The sequence below is a fragment of the Plectropomus leopardus genome, chromosome 1, assembly GCF_008729295.1.
Source record: "Plectropomus leopardus isolate mb chromosome 1, YSFRI_Pleo_2.0, whole genome shotgun sequence".
Taxonomy (NCBI): domain Eukaryota; kingdom Metazoa; phylum Chordata; class Actinopteri; order Perciformes; family Serranidae; genus Plectropomus; species Plectropomus leopardus.
In genome coordinates this window covers 40,299,373-40,325,598 of record NC_056463.1, presented here as the reverse complement: position 1 = coordinate 40,325,598, position 26,226 = coordinate 40,299,373, and the positions used below count along the sequence as shown (strand labels likewise).

Genomic DNA, 26,226 nt, shown 5'->3' with positions numbered 1-26,226 from the left:
GTGCTGAGCATCTACACTGTGGTAAACGCTGCATGTTTTTCATTTTCTCTTGTCGCCGGGAGATAAATATTGTTTAACTTTTGGGTAAAATGCTGCGCTTGTGACAGTCACTTTTTACCCAGCTGTCCAATCACAGGGGAGGAGGGGTGGGACAAAGACCAACTGTCACACATCTTGCATGTACAAGTGTTTAACAACACCATGAATGGAGGAGAAATATGTTCATACACTGTAGCTTTATACTGATATATCTTTCCTTGCCCACAAAATCTCATAAACCTGCAGAGACAAGTAATTTGTGTCTGAGGTGGATCATCAGGAACTATTGATAAAATTTTAAATGAATTTCATTTAAATGTTTTATTGAAAGTATATGGGATTTATTTTCATGTTTTTGTTTTTCCCCGTGTTATTGGATTTGGTATGATAATCTTTGAATTTTTCTGGTATTTGTATCAACTACTAAATTTCTTGTGACATGCGTAATCCTGTCATATCACACAACCGTACCTTACATTTGCATCTGATTATTTTGGTGTAAGGAGGACACACAAGAACTTTGTTGAGTCTAAATACTTTGTTATAACATGAACTAGCTTTGAATTTGAACAAGTTTTGCTTAATTCTGAGTACATTATTCAAAGAAAGTACATTATATTAATATTAACTTACCACAAAAATAGAAACCACTGTACATTGCAATTCAATATGTTTTTCTCTGTATGCAAATAAGTTGGCATAAATATTTTCTGTTGTTTTACCTTTAATGCAGCATAATGAAGCAAAGCAGGTTCAATAAAACACACTGAAGGCTCTGGTGAAACATTAATTGTAAATCTCCATAAAACATACATGCATGTAAATGCACAATTCAGACACACGCTCACACAAACACATATCAGTGTGTACATATATACACATATGCATACATATACGGTGAGAGTCATGGGAGTGTTACCACCTGCAACCTGCTGATAATGAAGCTGTATTTCAGACACCTAAAGGCAGCCATCTGTGCTGGGGCTCTCCCTGCTGCCAGCACTAACCCTACCACACACACAAACACACACACTCACACACACACACATACAGAGCACACTTTAGGATGTTCCGCGTCAATAACATGACACTTTCATTACAACACAACATGGACATTATACACACACACACATTCACGCACACACACACACACACACACACACACACACACACACACACACACACATTTTTCCCATTACAGCTTATAGACAAATAAAAATAAATGATGCCACTGTCTCTCTGGCATAGTTGGCCTCAGAGAATACTCCAGGATTTTGTGGATATTGACCTGTTTGAGTGATCTGTGCGTCTCAGGTATATCAGTAAATCAGGCAAATTAGGGGTTCTTACTTTATATTTCATTTTATGTGGCTGAGGGAGACGGCTTATTCTTCAAGCCACTGAAAAGACAACAACCACATACTCATCCGTTTCGACCAGGGCTGGGTATTGTCAAGAACCTCACAGTTCAATTCAGTTTTGATTCTTTGTGTCACGATTCAATTTGATTTCAATTCAAATTGAATATATTAAATATATTAAATAAAAATTTTAACTAAAATAAATTTGGAGTACAGTAAAGTGCACAGTTTTGCCTGAGCTGAACTTCACAAAAGGAATAAACATTTATGCAGGATTTGTCAACCTGCATTTGTTTGTGATCCACAGCTTTAGCGTTAACAACGGGTTGTAAAACATCTGTGTGGTGTCAGCTCAAATGGTTACGTAGGTTCGTCGTATTGTTGCAGTGTTTTAACACTGACTCACAAGGCTCACACACAACGTAACTACTATCGACTTTGTGTATCCAAACGTCAGCTTTTAATGTTGTCGGCGCTGATTTTAACACACAGTTATCTCAAGCCACTGTCGCCATTTTAATGAAAAAACAACAGACGTTGTTTGGTGGTCAAATGGGGCCTCTGAACAATGTCAATCACACTCCAGCGCGGCACTCACACTGCCCCCACGGGAGCGTGGCGTCATTACAACAGAAATAATCGATTTCAGGATTTTATGAATTGATATTGAATTGGCAAAAAACATATTGCAATGCATTGATAAATCGATTTTTTTACCCAGCCCTAGTTTCGACCAACCATTGTTCGCTTTGCTAAATGGTGGCTGTGGCTCAGACGTAGAGCGGGTCGTCTTATAACTGGAAGGTCAGCGGTTCGATCCCCAGCTCCTCTGGACAACATGTCAAAGTATCCTTGGTCAAGATACTGAACCCCAAATTGCTCCTGATGCTGCGTCATCAGAGTGTGAGTGTGCGTGAATGATTACTGAGTAGCAGGTGGCACCTTGTATGGTAGCCTCGGCCACCAGTGTGTGTGAATGTGTGTGTGAATGGGTGAATGTGACATGTAGTGTTTAAAGCGCTTTGTGTGGTCAATAAGACTTGAAAAGCGCTATACAAGTATAGTCCATTTACTATTTGCAGCACTGATACTGTGATCCTATACAAAGCAGCTGAGTTTTGCCGAAGGACACCTCAGGGATTGACCAGGCCAACAGGAACAGCTTTAAAACCAATTTTACATAAGAATCAAAAAAATGAAATTAACTGAAATTACACCACCCGGGCATCACGTGATGCCACTGACTTACAATATGAAAGAGACAACAGTAAGTCGGTGTAGGGATGTACGATAATATCAGCACATCATTGGTATTGGATAATATTGGCAAAACATTAACCCGAGTTGAGGCCCATACATCCATCCATCCATTTTCTTCCACTTATCCGGGGTCGGGTCGCGGGGGCAGCAGCCTAAGCAGGGAAACCCCCCGGCCACTTCGTCCAGCTCTTCCCGGGGGACCCCGAGGCATTCCCAGCCAGCTGTGAGACATAGTCTCTCCAGCGTGTCCTGGGTCTTCCCCGGGGCCTCCTACCTGTGGGACGTGCCCTGAACACCTCACCAGGGAGGCGTCCTGGAGGCATCCTAATTAGATGCCCGAGCCACCTCATCTGGCTCTTCTCAACGCGGAGGAGCAGCGGCTCTACTCCGAGCTCCTCCCGGATGACCGAGCTTCTCACCCTATCTCTAAGGGAGAGCCCAGCCACCCTACGGAGGAAACTCATTTCGGCCGCTTGTACCCGCGATCTTGTTCTTTCGGTCACTACCCAAAGCTCGTGACCATAGGTGAGGGTACGAAGATCGACCGGTAAATCGAGAGCTTTGCCTTTTGGCTCAGCTCCCTCTTCACCACGACAGACCGGTGCAGAGTCCGCATTACTGCAGACGCTGCACCAATCCGCCTGTCGATCTCCCGTTCCATCCTTCCCTCACTCGTGAACAAGACCCCGAGGTACTTAAACTCCTCCACTTGGGGCAGGACTTCATCCCCGATCCGGAGGGGGCACGCCACCCTTTTCCGGCTGAGAACCATGGTCTCGGATTTGGAGGTGCTGATTCTCATCCCAGCCGCTTCACACTCGGCTGCGAACCGATCCAGTGAGAGCTGAAGGTCGCGGCCCGATGAAGCCAGCAGGACCACATCATCTGCAAAGAGCAGGGACCCAATCCTGAGGTCACCAAACCGGACCCCCTCAACACCCTGACTGCGCCTAGAAATTCTGTCCATAAAAGTTATGAACAGAATCGGTGACAAAGGGCAGCCCTGGCGGAGTCCGAAGTTGAGGCATTTTTCTTATTTTGCACAATAAATGAATATTACATACACTGAAAAGCATTTTTTTCACAGCTCTATCTACTGATGAGTCATCACCATGAGACTATGAATATTATGATGCTAATTCCACTACAGCATGATCACTAATATAATATTACTAATGTCACTAATATCACTAATCACTAATATACGCATGGGACTCTTATCAACACCTACAATATTTGCACGTAACATCATATGCTATTATAGAGTGCATTCAGTAATTTTACGTCTATCACTATTGTTATATAATATGCTATTGTTACCATTATTGCTGTGCATCTCTCCCCCTCTCTCTTTCTCTCTCTCTTTCCTCCTTGTCATCACTGTAATTTAATTGTTATTTATGACATCTGTTGCACGTCTGTCCATCCTGGAAGAGGGATCTCTCCTCAGTCGCTCTTCCTGAGGTTTCTACCATTTTAACCTCCCGTTACAGGGTTTTTTTGGGGGAGTTTTCCTTAGACGATGTGAGGGTCTAAGGGCAGAGGGATGTCATATGCTGTAAAGCCCTCTGAGGCAAACTGTGCTTTGTAATAACCCAAACCCTTTATAAATAAAATTGAATTGAACTGAATTAAAATTAGGCTGTAAAGAAAGCGGATATATGGATATTGATTATGGGCAAAAAAGCAGCTATATATCGGCATATCGGATAATGGCAAAAAAATCCTATCATGCATCCCTAGAGGAGGGGATACATGTTTTTAACAGTTCAACATTTCAAAACTCTTGAAAATCTGCACAATTTGATAAGTGGAGGAGTGCTAGTGGAGTTAGTGGAGTGCTAAATTGGAAGTCAGCCACTTGGCCGCCTTAAGGCTCTGGTAGACTTGCTCTATGGGCCCCACAATGAGGAAGATCTGGGTAATTTTTTATAACCGTGGAAAAATTGTTTGTTTTTTTTTACTTTGCACCACTGAGCAACTTTCATGGTTACAAGGTTTCGGCAGTATACCAGGGTATTTAAAAATCCTGAAGGTATGTTTTTTTTTAATACTGTCATAAATACAGACGCTCCTCTTTCTGTTAAACTGTTGTATGTAGTGCACAGCATGCACCACCAGAGCTCAGTGGCCAGTCTCTTCTGATGAAACAGGCAGCTGAGCTGAAAGACACACTCACACACTTACACTGACATATACCATATACCCCAATGAAATTTCAAGAAAGTATGCAGGTATGAAATATTGCATATCACCCGAGCCTACTGTGTATCCACAACATGTAAAACATCAATCAGGGGTCTCAAGCAAATCTGACTGAGAAGAGAAAACAGAGAGAGGACAAGAAGAGTTAAAGATTGGTCGCTGCAGTCTTGCAGTGATCACCAAGTGGCCATTGTTGCAGGAGGAGAGATGAAACCATGACAACGCTCCGTGCTGTTGGCCAACACTTGGAAAATAAATGTTGTATGGAGCCTGGGGAAGCAGTGTACAAAAAAGTACTTCAAACCCACCCTCTACATACACACATGCATAGAGACACACTGACTAATTGTTCAGAATCAGCACAGCCTCTCTCCATTCAGCCTCGACCACCAAACACAGCATGAAGCTATTGTTCCAACTGTAGACTCCTAACAGGGAGCAGAGAAGAAAGAGAGGGAATCTTAAAGAACAGGTGAACCACTGTGCTCAAAGCTAATGCTGAGCTGCAGCCATTTTGCATCTCCTCAGTTTTCTTTGGTTTTGTGGTGAAAAACAGTTTTTATTTAATATAATATTGTATTAGTTGGAATTACAGTTGATGCAATTATACTGCAACTGCTGCGCTCCTTTGCATATTTATAACTGTATTCAAATCAGTATATCTGGTTTATGTCTAACATCGGAAGAACAAGAACCATTAGTCCACTCCCTCAGAGATCACTTGTTTCACACACACACACACACACACACACACACACACATACAGAAACAAAGAGCGTGGGCTTGCCCTGCACTTGTGGAGGAGGTTTAATGATATATGGGCTTCCCTGTCTGCCAGCTCAGCTCCAGAGCCTTCAATTCATACCCACAGCCTTCAACAAGCAAAAGAGCACTCTTTTTTAGCCTGCACTAAAGCCGTCTGAACACTAGGGCTGGGTATTGTCAAGAACCTCACAATTCAATTCAATTTCGATTGTTTGGGTCGCGATGCGATACAATTTCAATTCGATTCAATATTGATCCAGTTGCTTCGATATCAGTTATCAGATTCAGTTATGTGTGTTGATGTCAGAAATACCCAGATAGGACGCTGCAGGCACAATCGACATGAGCTCCAAACGTGAGCCCCCCTAATACATTTTGAACATATGTGGAACACAGCAGGACAGCCACCACATTAAAGACTGACGTGATCACAAAGCCGTGCTTGTCATTTACAACAGGCATCACTGTTTGTACTGTGCTGCAACTGCTACATAGGAAAGCAATAAAAGAAGAACAGACTGTGTGTGTTTACAGGACAGAAACTTTTCCTACAAGAAACGCAAAGTGGTGGATGTGTGGACCTTTACTCCACCTCTGATGCAGTTACTACAAGGAGGAACAAAGCAAATGATCTGTGTCTCTTTGAGTCTAATGCACACTTCTGCAGTTTTATTCCCTCTGCTAAATGGAAGCATTGTGTAATTAATACAGGAGCAATTCAGTCTGTTACAGTCCAACTCTACCATCCACATAATTGGTTGGTTATGAATTATTCACCCGATAAGGGAACAGAACAGCAAATAGTTTCTACCTGGTGCTGGAGGGAGACACCTTGACCATCTCTGGCTGCATGTGACCACAGATGGTTGGGTCAGGCCTAAGCCACTAAACAACAGGCTATACCACATAGTGACCCACATAGTCTACGATACTCAATAGTGATTGAACAGACATCAACACTCCTTGCGGTCCTAAAGAACCATTCTGTTTTCCATGTTTTTAAAGTTTTCATAAAGCACCATTGTGTTGTACAGTGTGTTTACTCTAATGCATTACTAAACTGACCTTTCAGCTTTTAAACTTTTACAGAAACCATCTAGTACCCCATTAATACCAACATGGAACTGATTCTTCTGGTTCCTCTGGTTCCTACTTCTAGTTTTGAACCATTCAGATCATTTCAACTAAAAATAAATTGGTTCAGGACCTGAAAAGTTGGTTCCCAGGTAAAACCAAAAGAAGCAGGTTTTCTTTGACCTGAGCAAACTGCACGACATCTGTGGACGTGTCATATTTTGTAGGCTGGAAAGAGGATGGAGAGTGAAACTACAGAGTCGTCAGTTGGTCTGTGCTTGATTTTTAGATTAAAAAAACATATCGGTATAAAAAGAACAAAAGTTTGTGATCCATCATCTTGTTGCATAGTGCAATGACCTCCATTGATGATGCATCCTTAATTAATGACTATGATCCAAACTGGTGGAAACCAGGCTAGTTCGCTGGATAGAACCAAGGTTGCAAGAGTCCCAAAAGGAACCAGTTCAAGAAGCAGAGCTAATTTGGTAGAAAAAAGTATAATAGCCCTTTTTAGTGCAGGAAATTTAAAGGAAAAGCTGGAATCAATACCTTAATATTAAAAATGCATTATATATGTCACTGCGTAAACAATTTGGAGATATAAGTGTCACTTGTATGAAAAACCTACAAAGAGTCAAAAAATGCATTATGGAGCTTAATAATGAGTTTCAGCACATTGTTTAGCTAACCAGTCCATAACTCTACTGTTTTGGTTCACTCTCAGCTCTAAGTGCCATTTTGGGAAACCGCAGAGAGATGTGTTTGGAGATAAAGCCCTGCAGTGGCTTAAATAGGGGATTTATTAATTGATTAGCAATTAATTAAAATAATTAATTAATTAATTAATTAATCAATACCAAAATATGTAACTATAACTCATAATGCAAAATTATGACTCAGAAACATGTATTGGTATAAAGATGAAGTGGAGTAATGGGACTCAACTTCGGCTATCAGGAACAATAAGTTTACATTAAAAATTAGAGTTTAAAACTTCGCAGCACTACCCATTAAAATAGAAAGGCTGATAGCCCATTTTGCCTTATAAATTAATCTAGTCTCATAATTTGAAGTTTGCTACAGAGTTCTTTTTCCAGGTGTACAGGGACCTGACATTATACACACACACATAACAAGATCAAGTGTCTTTATAAATGAAAGCTTTATTAAACTACACAGCAAAACTACTCCTAAAACGACAAATGAAAGAGTTTAAGAATAAGTAGGGATAAATGATGAAACAGTGAATACAGCAAAGACACCAAGTGAATAAAATGACTAAAGGAACAACAAACTCATAAATGAAGCAACAATAAAAATGAGGAGATGAAAACTAGTGAGGAACTGAATTAGATGTGACATCTGGACTTGATCGGGTGCACTGAAATAGTGCAAGATGATCAAGCAGATGAAAAGTTAAGATTAAAGAAAACACAATGTCAAGCATCGATCAACAGCAGAGAGGCAACCTTTTGCCTCGCTGCTCTTTTGCCTTACACTCCTCCCTTCTATCACTTCTACTGTTTTAACCGTCTAGATCTAATTTCTTCCTAAAGTGTTAGGAAGGCTAATTAAGATACAGATAGAGGAGATGCATATGAAAATGCAAGTCTGTACTAAGAGTCTTTCCATTCAGTGTGTAGCACGCTGCTGGCAGGGGGTTACTTAAGGTCACACCCCTCCACACACACACACACACACACACACACACACACACACACACACACACACACACACACACTCTGTTTATGTGTTTGGGCTTAACGTCAGCGTGTAAGCAAAGTTCCAGTTCTGTAGGTATGAGACCTCCACACAACATTTCAAAGTACGTTTTACTTTGAATACAAAAATCTGTTAATGTGATCCTCTCTTACAGTCTGGAGATGTGCGGGCATGTCACCTGTTGGTTGTGGAACAAAGACATAAATTGTCTGTTTCTATGATGTAGGGATCTCCTGATGTCTCCTTGAGTCTTTGCAGGAGCTCAGTTGCCCCAAATGAGTCGTGAGTTAACTCAAACTGTCGGTCTGGCAATAAAATCTGTCGTAATTTAGTTCTGCTTACAAGAGTCATAAGTTCAACACAGTAGTTAGGTCCATTAGCTGACCCTGAGGTTCATCTAAGGAATCTCCAAAAGAAGTTTCAGTTTTGGGCAGGCATTTGAATATCTCCTTATCAAGAGTTGTCTTCAACATCCACTGCAGCCCTAAAACTCCACCAGGGTTTCTCACACATTTGTTCACTTGTGGCGGCTCACAACAAAATGGACTGTTCACTAAAAGCACTATTAATATTAGTGCTGGGCACAGATTAATTTTTTTAATCTAGATTAATCTCACTGCAATCCTGTAGTTAATCTAGATTAATCTAGATTAAAATTATAGATTTGAATTTTGCCAAAGACATTCAAAATAATATCTATCTATCTAAATGATGAAAATGCATCACAAAATGCTTGAGAAAGCTGTTCTACTATAATATTTGGTAAAGAAAAATAATGTTCCATAAGATTTACTTTGGTGTTTAACTTTTTTTTATTTTGTTAAACACAGACATTAAGGAACACAGGTTCTGTCTCCATGTGGAAAAAGCTTTTTCCTGCTAACTGGAATGAACAGCAGAGGGCGCAGCCTCTGATAACATGACCCTAACTGAACTGTGGGCCTACATTAGAGGTCATGAAGAAGACCATTAACAGTCAGCAGCTTTGTGACACGGCTTGAGCCAATCACTCCAGTCACTCAGGTAGACCAGCTTCCGCCTTGTTCACGCCCCCTCCGCGTAATTCGACCAGGTATACATCCGCGCTTAAACAACAAAGTGAAATTGGTGCCTTGCTCACTGTATAGACCCAACTTAGTGAATAGTTTATCGCGCGATAATTTCCTTATCGCGCGATAAGAATCCCGCGTTAACGCAGCACGTTAACGCCGTTAACGGCCCAGCACTAATTAATATATATATATACTTTGTCTGTCTGCTGTTTGGTGTTGAGCAGCTACTTTACAGTGGATCCAACGCATGAACAATTTGGTTTCACTTAATATGCCTGAAGTTCTGCTGCCCCATTTGTGCCCAGAGTATGCTCTGGGAGTGTGGTGCACAGTATATATATACTGTGCACCACTAAATTGTGAACTAGCTGCTCAACACCAAACAGCAGACAGACAAAGTAGGAGACTAGCCGGTGAACATACTCAGGAATTTAGCAGAGAATTAAAGACTGTTATGGACTACACTGGAGCTTAAAAAAAGAGCAAATATAGGAATTATACAGCAGGCAAAAATGTGAAATAAAGAATGCTATGCATACAGTAAAGCAAATGTAAATAACAACAAAGTAGTTTGACAAGCTTAAACCATTCTGGGCCACCAACCAACCAATCGACTTGCAGCAGTTTCCTGAATTCTGCATCAGCGCTCTCTTCTAGCTCAGTAACAGCATCAGAGCCATTTTCTCTAATGTCTTTATTACAACTATGTCTTTTGATATCCTACCAAACAGCAAATGAAAATAATGAAGTCACTCCTGATGTAATGAAATATACCCAAAATGTTCAGCTTACCAAATGCAATGGAAAGACAAGGAAGAGTTTGGTACCGTCACATGGTTTTTAAAAGTCATAGAAAGCCTCTATCTGATCTTGTGACAATATTCTGAAATTTCACCTTCAGTGATATTTTAAATTTGAAAAGTTGTCCTTAGTGCTGGTTGTTTATTGGTCCTGTTGGATTTTTTAAAAAAAATACAAAGTCATGATGTAACGTTTTCCGTTGCTACGTCACATACACACCTTGACATGGTTTTTCACACCTGAATGGATACAGCACAATGATACATAGTGCTGTGATGTCTATCTGTTATGTTGACTTTGGCTAATATTAACACAACTAAACAGCACCAACCTGCAGCCTCTAAAATGAGCATAAAGTTCAGTCAAAACCTCTATAATAGTCCCAACAAAAACCCCAAAGCCAAAATGAAATACTGAGATGACTTTTTGGGTTGGTTCCATTTTACATACAGCCAGTGATAAAGATCAACTTGATACAGAAACAAATACTGTGACATACTGTACAGCAGGGCCTATTACAAAATATCATCCAGCCTGCCATCTTAACCCGTCCAGGAAGAGTCCAGACATGAACTCAGCACACTGCACCATTAAAACAAATATGCAGAATGTACATGTGTAATGTTGCAGCTGCAGAGTGAGTGTGTGTGTGTGTGTGTGTGTGTGTGTGTGTGTGTGTGTGTGCGCGCGCGCAGCGACCGGACAGTGCAGCATCACTGCTCTACCTCTTCTGCAGAGAGCAGCCTCAGCAATTGGATGCTATAAAGGAATTAGAGACAAGAAAAATCACAAGGGCCCATTATCACCAAGCTCTCTCTGCCTGACAACAAGGATTAAAGGCACACCACACTACCACCACCATCTTCATCATCATCATCACCATCATCACTGTCATCATGATCATGAAAAGCAGCATCTCTCCCTGCATTCAGCAAAGCCGCGTCCACTACAAACATCCGCACTTAAAATGCATTTCTCCGCTTTCCATTTCCCACAGCGACACATTAAGAGCACGCAAATACAAAAAAGGGAAAAAAAAGCTGCAACCCAACATGATGTCAGCGAGTCAGGTGCCGTGATGCTGAGAGTCCTGACAACATCATCCGCATCTGGAGCCTTTCAGAGGAGCTTTCACTAACCTGTCTGTCCTTTGCCCAGCGTCTTCTCCAAGCGGTACGGTCCCACATAGTTGGCGTAATGCCCGCTGTCCTTTCCAGACGACATTTTTTGGCGTGAAATGACTCACAGGGAGTAATCTTTCTTGCGGGTGTCCGTGTGGGACGCGCTTGTGGAGAGAAAAGCGCAAATCCGCGGCGCAGTTCGAGTTCGCCTCGGTCGGCGTTCCTGTCTTTTTGGCAGCTGGTCGCTGCAATATGCGTGCGCGTATGTGTGTGCGTGTGTGTGTGTGTGTGTGTGTGTGTGTGTGTGTGTGTGCGTGAGTGTGCGCGCGCGCGCGCGTGCGTATGTCTCCACGTCCCGTTGCTCGCAGTCCTCCGCGGATTGGGTTCTCAGTGCGGCTCAGATTGCGAGTTTGAACCTGGGTGTCATGGTGTTGGTGCCGGAGGAGCGGTGCACTGTAGCCCCGTTGGGTGTGATCTGATGATGGGACAGCATCTAATGCTGCTGCTGCCGCTCAGGCAGCCTGCGTCAGTCTCAGGCGATGTCAACACACAATTCCGGTTGCACCTTTCAAAATAAAGGAGGTCTTTCAGGAGGTTAACGATTATTCTGCCTCCTCATTTCTTGGTTTTTAAAATGGTTGGATTTAACAAATAAAAAATCATGGAAAAAAAGATCTTTAAGTTGTGTTTGTTCAAACATGAGTCAACAACTTAAAATGTTAAAATTTAGCAAACCATAAGCAAAACAAACAAAGTCCTAAAATGTGAAAAGTTGTAAACATTTTTAAACAAATGTAACACATGTATTTGCTATGTTACTGAAAGGATTAATCAATTATCAAAACAATTCCCCTAATTAAATAAATGCTGCAGCTCCAGTATTTACAATAACTTCTGACTTTTAAGGAATGAAAATATTGTATACTGAAAACATTGTTTTCTACATCTCGCTCTGTAAATTCCACAGTGGTGTTTTAAATATTACACAAAGTAATTTGCCATTTTTATATTTGAATTAGTGATTGTTGTAAAAAAAAAAAAAAAAAAAACTGCGCTCTTACTTTGAAGGAAAATTCTTCTACTTTCCGTTGACATTCCTGCTTGATGCAGCTGCTTTGATTAGGGAACACGCATGCGCACTCTCTTGCATCGCAGGGGTTGGTGATTGAATCTCGGGTTGAGGTGACAGTGGGAGATGAGACGCTGCCACTGTTCGAATCTGCTCCTTTTAAATCTATAAATAGAATAAAACAGAGTGCAAAATACAACACATTAAAGGCCACAGAGACCCAGAAATTTCCCAGGATGCAATGAGGAGACACTGTGCTATTACAGTAGATCCATGGGGCTATCTCTGTTCTCACATTAGCAGAAGAAAATGGAAAAATGTCAAATTATAAGCACATTTCTAATTTCTTGATTGATTTTGAAATTTTTGCGAATGTTATCCATTTAACCAGACTTTAAATTATTAAGCCAAATAACAATGAAAATTCATTATTTGTCACTATGTGAGTATGTGTGTGTGTGTGTGTGTGTGTGTGTGTGTGTGTGTATTCAAAATGGGGGGGGGGGTAAACATGTTACACACTGGGACACAACGACCATCTATCTGTCTCATCACTCCCTCACAACAAAAGCCTTTTGACCCTGCATACTCAGTGGCAGATGGCCCCCACCACACACACACCTCCTCCCTCTCCTCCTTCTGCCTCCCTCTTTTTTTATCTACCCCCCTCCTCATCCACCTTCCCAACCACCCTCCTGTCAAATCCATGTCCCTAACAAAAGACGGGGGGGGGGGGGGGGGGCTCCATTGTACCATGTTAGACCAGAGCACCATGCATTCCCCCAAATTACTTCCTGTTAATTAATGTGACATGGATGGGGTCACAACCCCTCCATCAGCTACGCAGGAGGGGTTGTGACCCCATCCACAGATCAATGATGAGCTCTCGCTTAGATTTATGTCACCGTGTTTCCTCTCCAGCCTGAAGTCTGCTGTCTGCTCCCCTGGTGGCTGTAACGCTGTTTGACAGCTGCAAACGGCACGGCAGCTTTAAAACCGCACCATCCTAATCACCTCGATGTGGAATAATCTGCCATAATCAGCCGGGTGTCTGAGGAGAGGGTGCACAGCTGATACCTGTGTCAAAATGTCTCTTTCATTACAACAGATGAGTTTTTCTTATAATGTACAAAAGACCACGACCAGTTTATTACTGGGGATAAAAGTGAAAGTGCTCGTGGGCACTCTAGCACGACCTTTCTATCAAATTACTTCTTTTGGTATTCTATTTTGAATTTGGAAAGCCCACATTTTCATAACTTGCATATAAGACATAGAGTCATGAGTCTAACCTTATTTGGAAATGTTCCCATAGTTTTAGACATGAGGAATTTAATTGTTTTATACAGGCAAGGAAATAGTCAAGGGCAGTGATACTAATAATAATAATAATTTACGGTACACGGGCCAAATCTGGCCCTCTTTAGAGGGGTGAAGTAATGAGACCTAAAGTCTCATTAACCTTTTCTTTTAAGTCTTTTAACCTTTTAGCACTTCCAGTTCCCTCATCTTAAAGTCTATGGTTTTTTTTAAAGGTTTTCAGTAAAATGCCTTAAATAAGGTCTGTGGTTTACGTAGGCTTGAGATATATAGACGTTTTTCCTGCAAAATAAAATACGTCCGTATAAACACAATTTGTCCTAAAAACCTAGACATTTTCTAAAATCATGGAAACTTTCTAAACTCCTAGAAATATCCTAAAATCGTAGAAACATCCTACAATCCTAGAAATGTCCTAAAATCCTGGTAACACCCTAAAATCCTAGAAACGTCATAAAAAAAAATAAATAAATATTTTAATCGTGGCAACATCTTAAAATCCTAGTAATGTCCTAAAATCCTAGAAAAGTTAAAAGTCTAGAAATGTCCTAAAATTCCACTATTCTAAAATCCTAGAAACATCCTAAAATCCTAGAAGTGTCCTAAAATCCTAGAAACGTCATAAAATCTTAGAAATGTCCTAAAATCCTAGAATTATCTTAAAATCCTAGAGATATCCTAAAATCCCATACTTTTAAAATTCTAGAAACGTTCTTAAATCCTAGAAACATCCTAAAGTCCTAGAAATGTCCCAAAATCTTAGAAATGTCCCAAAATCCTAGAAACATCCTAAAATCATTAAAATGTCCTAAAATCCTAGAAATGTCTTTAAATCCTATGGGGCTGCTGCAACTGACCTCCTCCATTTTGCAAATGTGGCCCCCGACCAAAGCAAGTTGAGTATTCCTGGTCTAGGTGTTGCGTCAGCACACTAATAAGTCATAGTCAACCATGATAACATTTCTCATTCTATAATACAGCTGTAAACTATAAGGGCGCTTGAGAGGGGAGACCGCCACCAAGGCCAGTTGTCCTGTCTAAACATTTGTGTATACACCCTTTGATTTGGTTCCACTCCAAAATTTAATGGGTTCTGCCTTGACTCATGTTACCCCCTTCCACCAAGTTTAATGGGAATTGAGCCTGTAATTTTTCCACAATGCTATGGACAAACTGACTAACAAATAGACAGCCAAATGAAATAATGATTGAAACAGAAAGAGAGTGTGGACTGGAGTCACATGACTCTGAGTCAAACTCATGGATATAACAACTTTAAACTTGATGGAAGAGACAACAGCACCACAGTTACCCGCTTTTAGCACTATGGAACAGGGAGCGTGTTGTTTTTTATTTCGGTGCGCATGTTATCAAATTAGAGCGTGCACACTGCTCGCTTGAGCAACACTTGTCAGGTGCGTCTCAGCTGCGTGTCAGCTGCAGAACATCTAGAGAAACATTGGCTCACCGATTTTTTTATGCATGATGTGCGTTTATCAGCAGAAATAGACAGTGAAAAGGATGATTTTGATGATTATATTGACTCTATATCATTTTTTACTACAGTTTAAAAGTATGTCCCTTTTAGAGATGAGGAACTCCAACTGTTCCTCTGACTCCAACTTTCCTGCTTCTCTTTTCAAAACAAAAGCCCTCTGACAGTGTCTCTGTGGGCAGAATCCCATCAGTTGCTCATACAACAGATTTTCTTTTGAAACATTTACAGAACCAGGTTGTCGGCTGTGCAGGAGCTTGCACGACTTCATAAATGAGGGGAATTTGTGCTTAGAAATATGAAAATACAGTACAAATAGCAGCGAAGCAGATGCAGCAGCGTCACAGCAGACACAGCAGCATCACAGCAGAAGACACAACAGACGCAGCAAAGTTTGGCCCGTTTCACACAGTGCACGCCAGGTGCGTGAGACGTCAGCCTCGCCGAGCAGCACCGTGTTTCATGCATGTGGTGTTACACATGCAGTGTTGTTGCAACGTCGCTGCTGTGTCGCTGCCCGCTACTTTTTGCACAATAGCACAATTTCCACTCATTTATTTAGTTATTTAGTTAAGCTCCTGCACAGCTGACAACCTGGTCCTGTAAATGTTTCAGAATAAAATGCATTGTATTTCCTCATCTCTGTGACAGAGAGAGACTTTTAAACTACAGTAAAAAGTAGTATAAAGTGATGAAGGGATGACATATTTTTGTAGGCCTTCCTGGTTGGAAGTAAGCATCGCACTGGTTTGGATTTTTGAGTGGGATTTTCGGTTATCGCCACAAATAAGCTCTATGACGAACACAAGTTTATGAGGCTTGCACGTTTTGTTCAGCGGATAACCTTCACAGATGAACAACACTTTTGTGTGTTTTGAAGCATAAATTAAATTGGCAGAAGCAAAAAGCTATTGTTAGGCTATACACGAACTACAACATGACTTAAGTGTCACCACTACAAACACTGTAAAAACATGTTAAAACATAATCGAAAAATATCATAAATAGATAAACTTGCAAGTTGGAGTGTGACTCTGTAAAGCTATAAAGGCGATCAAGTGGGTTTAATGAATGTCTGTGTCCTGTGTGATGCCGTCTTATGTCCCCGACAAACACTGTAGTCCCATTTAGCCACTTGTTAGCAACCGCCTTTTATAAGACGAGTAAAAACTTAAAAGTTAAAAAATCGGGTCTAAGTGGTTATATTTTGTGTTGCAGAACAAAATGTCTAAATATCTTTAGCCTGTGTTAACCACAGACCTTATTTAAGGCATTAAACGAAAACCCATTCATAAAACCCAGAGACTTTAAGGGAACGAGGGAACCAGAAGTGCTAAAAGGCTAATGGACGCCCACGTCTTAGGACTCATTACTTCACCACTCTATAGAGTCAATATAATAATCAAAACACCATATTCACTGTCTATTTCTGCTGACAATCGTGAGTGTCACTTGTAAAAAATTGGCAAGCCACCATTTCTCTACATGTGCTGCAGCTGACAAGCAGCTAAGACGCTCCTAACAAGCGCTGCTCAGGCGAGCAGTGTGCATGCTCTTATTTGATAACATGGGCGCCGAAACAAAAAACAACACGCTCAACGCTGCTCATGTGGTTCTGATGCGTGCTGTGTAAAATGGGCCTAACACTCTTTCACTTAAAAAAATCTGCAAATATCTTCTCTTTTATCTATCAATCTGATCAGCTGTATACCTATCAACAGATCAATTATCCACCTAAAGAGTGACATTCAGCTGCGTAGGAGATAAAAAGAACTCGGCCTGCTGCGCTGTATACATGGACCCGCAAAAAAGTCGGATATTAGAGTGACACCACAGATAGAGTGACACAGCCCGCCCCGAAGCGCAGGACTGTTGGGGGCATCAGATCAGAAAATGCTGATATGGTCTTTACCAGATATAGCTGTGCATTTATCTCACCTCTGCAAGTAATTCCACTGATCACTGTAATGCTGTTACAATGAAAAAAATTTCAGTCTGAATTTTTCTGGTATGAATTCTGCTGGGCCCCATAGGCACTCTCTCTCTCTCTCTCTCTCACAAACTTTTTCTTTCAATCCCAATTCTTCCACCTCCCTCCCTGCCAACATAATGAGCTGTGTCTGAGGAGACCATTAGCACCAGAGACAAACACGACATCTGTGTTTTACCCACTAAACAAGATGTACACACACATACAAACACACACTCACATTAGGCCCTCAACAGAAATGTTGCTTTGACAAGTGTTATCAGAATTAGCTTTTTATTGGGTGACACAGTGGAACTACCACATCCTTCTTAATACGTCTATGTGAATGTTTGTGTGTGTGTGAGTAGGTGTGTGCACTTAAACTGGTGACGCTCATTTCTATATAAGCGGATGAAGAGGGAGATATAAATATTGTAGGAATGGGCCACAGAATGCACCCTTCACATTTTAAGACATTTGTTAAAAAAGAGGCTTAGCCTGCAGTCTATTTCTGCATTAGTCAGCTCTATTGTGGCTGTCTCTGCCAATGGAGCAGGATAATGCAGACACACACACACACACACACACACACACACACACACACTCACATCGATGCACACACACTGTTCACTCACATATTTCAAGCCGGAAAAGCCAAATAAGAGAACATCTCTTCTGACAGCAGACTGATAAAGACTGAATCACTGCGATGAAAGGAGGACAGAAGATTCATCCACAACTTCATGTTCAGCAGCCGGTTTTAAAGAAATGTCCTTTAAATGTTAGTCAGAAACATTACAGTGGTGTTTGGAGTGTAACAGCACATCAATCAGGGAAATGTGGAGAGACTGCTCAGTTGATTTGAACATATTTTCCATCAGCAGAAAACTGATGAGGCTCAATATTTCAGTTGAAACACTCATCAGTGGAAAGATGGAGTCTGACTCTTTCGCTCGTTTTGTTTTGGCGTGAGCTCTTCATGTGCAGAGATGTGTCTAATTAACACTCAATGGCTCATTTCCAACAAATGACATCTTGTATGAAAACAGTTTTTCACTTATTTAATTTCAGTGTAGATTCATTATGGGACACAAACACACAATGCATTTAGAGTGTCATGAACAGCAGCAGTACAAGAGAAAAATTCTGTTGACTGACAGAACATATACAGCTATACTTTTTTTTTTTTTAAATCTGTCTTTAGTAATTTACTTTGTTGTTTTTTTTTAAAATCTGTTTCTGATACTAATCTGCTTTTTTTCTAAGGTGGATTTCTTAATCTTCCTTTACTGTCTTATCATAAAATGCTAAATCCTATATATCTTGGGGATAAACGTCCCTGTGTGACTGCGAGAGGCTGAGCAGCCATCCACCACTATCAGAGCCAAATTCAGGCGATAACAAGTTTGTAGAACGTCCTTTCAGCGTCAGTTACCAAAAGGATAATTCTGTCATTGTAGCAGCAACACATAATATTCACTTCACTTTCAAGCAGTGTCTTATTTCCACCTTCTCCACAGCAGGGGCATCCATTCTGACATTGTAACACATAATAGTCAGAAAAAGTTAATATAAAGTGAAAATAAATGTTAGGCTTGTGTAATACAGACACGACTATTCCTACAACAAATGAATGAGGTAATGCTCTCTTTCCCTCCAAAACTGCCACTTTGACCGTGGCTGGTCAGGTAGCTAGCTAACTTGTAAATTCCACCATGCTATCATGCTACACTGGTTACAGAGAGTGGAGAATACAGTAATACAGGACAGCGCCTACTTATTTAGAGCAATGGCCAATGACGAAACAGTAACAGTGACGTCATCAGTCACACTAATCAATGCTGAAACATCGTTCTTCATTCAGTCAGTCAGTCACTTGGTACGTCAGTCAGTCAGTCAGTGACTCGGTCGGTCGGTCAGTCAGCCAGTCACTCGGTCAGTCAGTCAGTCAGTCAGTCAGTCAGCCAGTCACTCGGTTGGTCAGTCAGTCAATCAGTCATTCAGCCAGTCACTCGGTCAGTCAGTCAATCAGTCATTCAGCCAGTCACTCGGTCAGTCAGTCAGTCAGTCAGTCACTCGGTCAGTCAGTCAGTCAGTCAGTCACTCGGTCAGTCAGTCAGTCAGTCACTCGGTCGGTCAGTCAGTCAGTCACTCTGTTGGTTGGTTGGTCAGTCAGTCGGTCAGTCAGCCAGTCATTTGGTCGGTCGGTTGGTCAGTCACTCACTCAAACACTCACTCACTTGTGGACAGACTTTTGCATTTACAGGGCTGCTTCGCATGCTGTGGTCTACAAATAAGAGTGTTACAAGCTTGAAGCAAGTATTTGAGCTGTGGGATCCCCAGGCAGATTTCAGATTCTGACAGAATACATTTTAACTTAACACGTCTGTTGTTCACTTAAGGCTAAACACATGTCATATTTGGGTCTTAATGAGATCACGGTCAGAAATTTTTTTCATATTTTCACGGACCATAGACAGTAAAAGTAATGGACGTAGCTAAAGTGATGTCACCCACTGATTTGTAGACTCCTATTTTGCAGCCTTGAGTTCCGAGGGGACACACACTATTGGCAAATAGCCTGTCACTCAAGTGTCCCTACCCTTAGATATGCATAACTTAGGCCTAAATACTTAATAAAATGTAAACTAGTGAGTTATACAAGAGAGACATTTTTTTGTCCCAGGCTGTTAACATTTTTATTTCTGCTTTAAAGTTGTATATTTTAACCCCTAACATCCCCCATCAAGCTGTTACACTGGATGGGCAGACATTTTTGAGAGCCAGGACTCTGACGCAAGTTCAAAAAATGCACTGCAGGAATTGAAACAAATGAAGTGGTTGGGGGACAGACACCGTTTTTATAACATTTACATTATGGGTGTGTGACTGTGCTAGAAGCTCAGAGAAGCGTGTAAGACTGCAACACTGCATCCGGGTCCCAACTCCGAGATGTCATGGCTTTGGGCTTCTAATAAACTTGTCCAGATTCGTAGATAGGAGAGCAGTTCCATCCAAAGTGGGATGGATGCCATCCCTCCGGATAAGACCAGGTTTACCCCAAAAAGAGTGCCAATTATTAATGAAGCCAACATCATTTGCTGGACACCACCACGACAACCAGCGGTTGAGAGATGACATGCGGCTAAAACATGTCATTATTGGTCACATTGGTCTATATCAATTTTAGTGACCTACGATTGCCTTAGCCAGCAGCTTCAAATTTGACTCGATGTCGCCCGCTCTGGCCCCAGGGATACATTTGACTATGGCTGCTGGTGTCACTAACTTCACGTTTTGCAAAACAGAGCTACCAATAACCAGGGTTGTGTCATCAGCGGGTGTGTCATGGGGCGGGAGTACTTATTTGAAACGTGAGGGGGGGGTACCGTGGACTTCGGCTTACTATGCTTTGTTCGGACAGTCACCCAGCCTCCCGCCTGCACGGGCATTGCCAGGGGATTGCTAGCAGAGGCTACGCTACGTTGGTCTGGACCGGCTACAGGGGGCTTGCTAACTACCGCAGCTAAAGAGGGATTCACCATGGTGCGGAGCCGTGCTTCCAGATTGCTAAGCTTCCCAAATAAACTACACTTGTTACAAGTACCACTATCACTAAAGGAGGCAGAGGAGTAACTAAACATCTGACACACTGAGCAGGAGAGAGCAGCAGAAGAGGGAGAAGAGCAGGGAGAAGCCATAGCTAACCAGAGCTAATGCTAAAGTAGCTAATGGGCTAACAGTAAGCGTTTTCAGTCACAGAAAAGTAGAAAGCAGCAGAAGTAAGGAGCAAGTTAAAAGATTAGCTGGGAATCATTCGGAGGAGCAGCACAGAGATGCTACCAGAGGCACAGACAAAGATGCACCAGAAGTAAGGCATCACGCTTACATATGTCAGCATGTCCACACAGCAATGTCAGCACAGCATCAGCCTACAGAATAGACTGTTACATACCGTGGAAACAGTGACAGGGCTAACTGTTGGCATAATCTGAAATATGATAATATAGCTCATGGTTGAGCAAGACGCCCTTCAAACCCTGACAGTCCCTTCCTCAATACCTTTTATCATGTCCCATAATGCATATTGCTTCAGATTGCTGTTGTTTGCGGGTATATTGGTGTATGGAAGAACTCCCAGGAAAAACAACTGAAATAAAATGTAAAACAAAGTCTGTTGTTCTGATCACATACTGCGAGACTGCAGCTTAACAATAGCTCCTCCAAAGACAAATTGTCAGTAATTAAGTGGGGGACGCAGTGAGATGCATTTAGTTCAGTGGTAATTATAAAACTGCTAATTTAGAGTGTTTCTCTTTCTCCCATTTAGATTACAGCACTGCAATTAAATTGGCAAAAGACTATAATTATTACCAACACAGCTCACAATATGCAAGCTCACATTCAATCTAGTTGCATTTGCATTTTTTTTTTTTTTTTGCATTTTAATTTTTTTTTTCTTGTATAGTTTCACCAGTAGCGGTGGCTGACATATCTCGAAGATATATTGCCTGATATCAAGTGGACTGGGTAGATTCCAAGGTCTGGACCTAGGCAAGTAAATTTATTCAGTATGTTTACATGCACAGTTTAGTGGAGCTACAGTTATAGCTTAATTACTGTAAGCCTTTTAATTAGACTACTGTCCTTGTCCTAGTATAACTGCAGTGGGGCAGAATTGATTAATTAATGCAAGTATGTCTGACTCCACCACGACAGGTGGAGATATGCACCCTCTGAGCTAGTTGCTATAAATCTATCCATGGGTACCGAATACATCACTTCTGCATTGCCTGGTGCCAATTTTGTGACCGACAGCAGACTTACCCTGTAAGTAAACACAGCGCATCTAAATGAGACAGAGCTCTATTTGCACAGGACTGATATTACCTGGGGACCTTATGAATTTTAGAAATCACCCCCACATCTGTGTTTCATGCGGCACATTCACACAGGATAAGCAATGTCTGTATTGTACTCGAATTTACTGACCACTCAGTACGTTTCCATGTATAGTTAAATCGAGCTAAGTTTATAGCTTGATTAGTCCATTTAATTGGACTACTGTCCTTGTCCCAGTATACAAGTAGCTGGGGAGAATTTAGAATTTATTGATGAAGTATGTCCACTATGCCACAGCAGGTGGAGATAAAGCTAAACGAAAAAAATCTCTATTATTTGTACAGTCTATGATATAGACCGCATCACAGTTATAACTGTGTATTTAAAATAACTTCAGGGTAGAAAACCACATCTTGTATATATAATCAAACAGCACTGGGCAAACTGCCTTTATTGATAAGTTTGATGCCACCTAAAAACATTCAGTACCATCAGTTTAAGTGTACGCTATATTTAGAGTATTTTCAGTGCTTTACCTTGCTGTCAGACAGCCCTTACTGATGGGAATTTGAAGCCATTATATCTAAAACACCAGACTTCACTGAAATTTTTTTTTACTCCAGCTGCTGGTTTAAACAGGCATATTGTGTAAGGTAAAGAGGAGCAAATATTCAAATATAGTGTACACCTAAACCCATATATATTTTAGATGGCTAAACCATGTGTTGTTGCTGCCCTGTCCACAGCAGGACATCGCTTAACTTCCGTGCCGGTATTGTGGAACTGTACTTTATTTGTCCAACGTGAGGGGTGGCTGGGGTGTGATTTTTTAAATTAATGTAAAATAAATGTAAAATGCTACCATTCCAAGTTGTATTTCCCTCAGCTAAGCCAAAATTAAAAGCATAAGTACCTCCTCAGTGCTTCCATTTAAAAAAAAAAAAGTCTTACCTATTTTGCAGCGCCCCTACCCCTCAGAAATAACAGACAGAGCATGCACAGAGCACCTGGCCCAGTCATGAAGGTGTGCACACAATGGAAGAAAAACAAACAACACCAAATCACCAGCAAATCACAAAGATGCCGATTTGCATGGGACTAATATTGATTCAATTTTTTACCAAAATATGGAGGGTAATTTGCCCTGGAAGTTTTACTTTACAAATGACAGCCATGGCTGTTTAGCACGGGATTAAAATCACAGATGTCCTCCGCAATTCTTACTTATTACCAGATGTCTGTTAATGTCTGTTTTGTCGACCTCCATCCTCTTCTTCTCACTTGTGGCTGTGGTGTGCAGCTGTGACCAGTCACAAATATGGCAGTGCTAAGGAACAGTGACATAACATGGAACCCATAAATATTATTCCAACAGTTTATATAATATGGAATGCATCAAAATCATGACTGTTTATTTACAATAACTTCGAGTTAGAAAGCCGCCACATCATGTACATATAATCAAACAGCGCACTCTGCTTTCAATGATTAGTTTTGAGCCACTTGAAAAAGTCAGTATCGCTTTAAGTGTAAGCTATATTTAGAATACTTTCTCCGCGTTACCTTGCTGTCACACAGCCCTTACCCATGGGTATTTGAAACACTAGACTCCACTGAGAAAAAGTCATTTTACTCCACTGAACGGTTCTACTGCTACCTCCATTAGCTGCTGTGAAAGGTAAAGAGTAGAATATATTCAAATATAGTGAACACTTAAACTGGTATTGATTTTGTTTTGCCCATCCACGGCAGGACATCGCTTAGATTCCATGCTGGTGTTGTGGGAGTGTCTTTTTGCTTTTAAAGTTGTATGTCCCTCACCTAAGCCAAAATTTTAAAAAATGCAAGTCCCTCATCAGTGCTCAATGTTTTTAAAAATTCCTGACCCATTTTACTGCATCTCTTCCCCTCTCAAAAATAAAACAATCCCTATCCCTAACCACAGAGGGAGGCCGACGCAGCGGCAATAGCAGCCCACACAGAACACCTAGTCCAGTTAAAGTCCGACTAATGTGTGCACAAGATGGAAAGAAGAAGAAACCAAATTATAATTGCATATCTGGGTATAATTCGATCTAGACAGATTTCAGTCGCTTTAAAAGTGCAGTTTTAGTCAGACTAACTCTATAATTCTACTTTTTCTCATGAAAACTTAATGACTGTCTTAACTAGTTTTTCACAAGTAACAAATGCCTGTTTTTTCTTTAATAGACAATAGAAAGATTACCAAAGACCCCTTTCTTAAAAATGACTTAACTTGGAAAAGTCATTCATGTCATTTGTATGGTTTGTCAGCAAAACATCTCCTTGTGATGTCACAATAACCTGCGGGTACGTTTAGGTGTGAAGGTAAGATTTAAGGGGGCACAGAGAAACTTAATGTACTTAGGAGATGGATTTTAAAAATATCTCTCTAGTGTCAAATTCATGCATCCATCATGTTTTAGTCAAAGTGACATTGTTGCATCTTACATATTGTGCAGTACTGCACATGTTAAACCCTCTGTTGGGCTGTGGGCACAAACTTAAAGAGAACTAAGCCAATAAATTACCCTAAAGATTAATAAAGTTTATGTATATGGGTTCACTAAACCAGTGTTAAAGTCCAGCTATTTATTTTCCTCAGTATAAGGCAGCAAACATTGTTTTGGTTGCTGGCATTGAAACCTAGGTATCATATCCAAACTATAATTGAAAATGTATAATCAATCAATCAATTTGCCAGTGTGAACACCACAAGCTTGAAACAAACTGCAGTTTGGCAAGGTTGCCCCCAAGCACTGCTTCCTCATCCAGAGTGAATCCTGCCTGAGAGGGAAACTCTTAAACTCAGTTCATGTCGCTCCTGCACTTATTGTATGTAAGATGCTGCCATCCAGTGGTCCCACTACAGAACAGCATTCCTGTCAAACACTTGGGGAGTTTCCTCAAAGTCAAGGAAGGATCCTTTGATGGCCGAATTTCAAGGATGCTACATCATCGCAGCCTGCCGAAGGATTGTTCTGAGGTCAAGGGTCCTTTGAATTCTACTGAGGAGTCCTTCCTTCTGAGAAATTTAGAGGATGCATGTCTGCATCCTCAGTGGGCAGAAAGTACCCACAATCTTTTGTGCATGATTTGTTGGTCCTGTTACAATAGCAACCGACAACAACACAGCAGCTTCGCCAGCTGAGCAAAATGCCAACAAATGTAAGTGTCTTCAGTGTCCACCTTAAATGTGGCACAACTGTTGATGTTTTCTATCCAAAGTAAGCAAAGCATGTTCATGTTCAGGATGAATTGCTATATGAAAATAAACAATTAACAGATTGCAGTCAGGCTTAGATCACTAAGTCACTCATCTTAGGTCACTTAAGAAACAGATACACTAGGGTATATGTTGTATAACATTATGATTAATTAAATTCTGATATATGTTTGTGTGTTTGATCACTTATGGAATGCAAGTTGATTAACCTTTAGGGACCACTTTAATATTACACACACCCATGTCGCCCTGTGCAAAAGGAAAAAACTTACATACAGAACATACATATTATTTTCTACTTTTTAATTTTTTTTAACCAACATCAGCCCTAATCATAAATATCAAATATTAATTTTCAGAATTTTAACCCTTTAAATGCCAGGTTTTTGTCATGATGCCACTATGCACAAAACAACAACAACAACAACAACACAAAAAATGAATTATTTCCAATATACTTTATGAAAAGTAGATTTTTCTTTTTCTATTATCACAGCCTTGGACATGTCAGTGATTACCAGCAACATTCATTTTTGTTCATTATTATTTTTTGTGCAGTGTCAAATACTCACACTCATACTGCTCTGTACAAAAAATGTGCTTCAATGATTAGCAGCAATATTGATTTTGAAAGTACACTTTGTGGAAATAGCATGTATTTTCTACATATGCCAAATATGGTTAAAAAAAAAAGAAGATGTCATCAGGCGAAAACAATAAACATATCGTGACGACTATGGGTGATCACTGTGTTTCGAAATCATGATAAAAACTGAGGGCAGGGTCCAAAATTAACATTCGCTGAGGGCCATATGAGACTAATTCCCTGGAGGTTATACACCACACTGGCAGGTAAATACCTGTATTTGTGCCAAAATAGT

The 26,226-nt window shown here is 40.8% G+C and overlaps 2 pseudogenes; both read right to left on the bottom strand.

Annotated features, from left to right (window-relative positions):
- LOC121942092 overlaps positions 1 to 11,909 on the bottom strand; it is a 223,479-nt pseudogene extending 211,570 nt beyond the window's left edge.
- An 8,302-nt stretch (positions 11,910 to 20,211) lies between these two features.
- On the bottom strand, positions 20,212 to 20,957 carry LOC121942448 (annotated as a pseudogene).
- Positions 20,958 to 26,226: the final 5,269 nt, after the last annotated feature.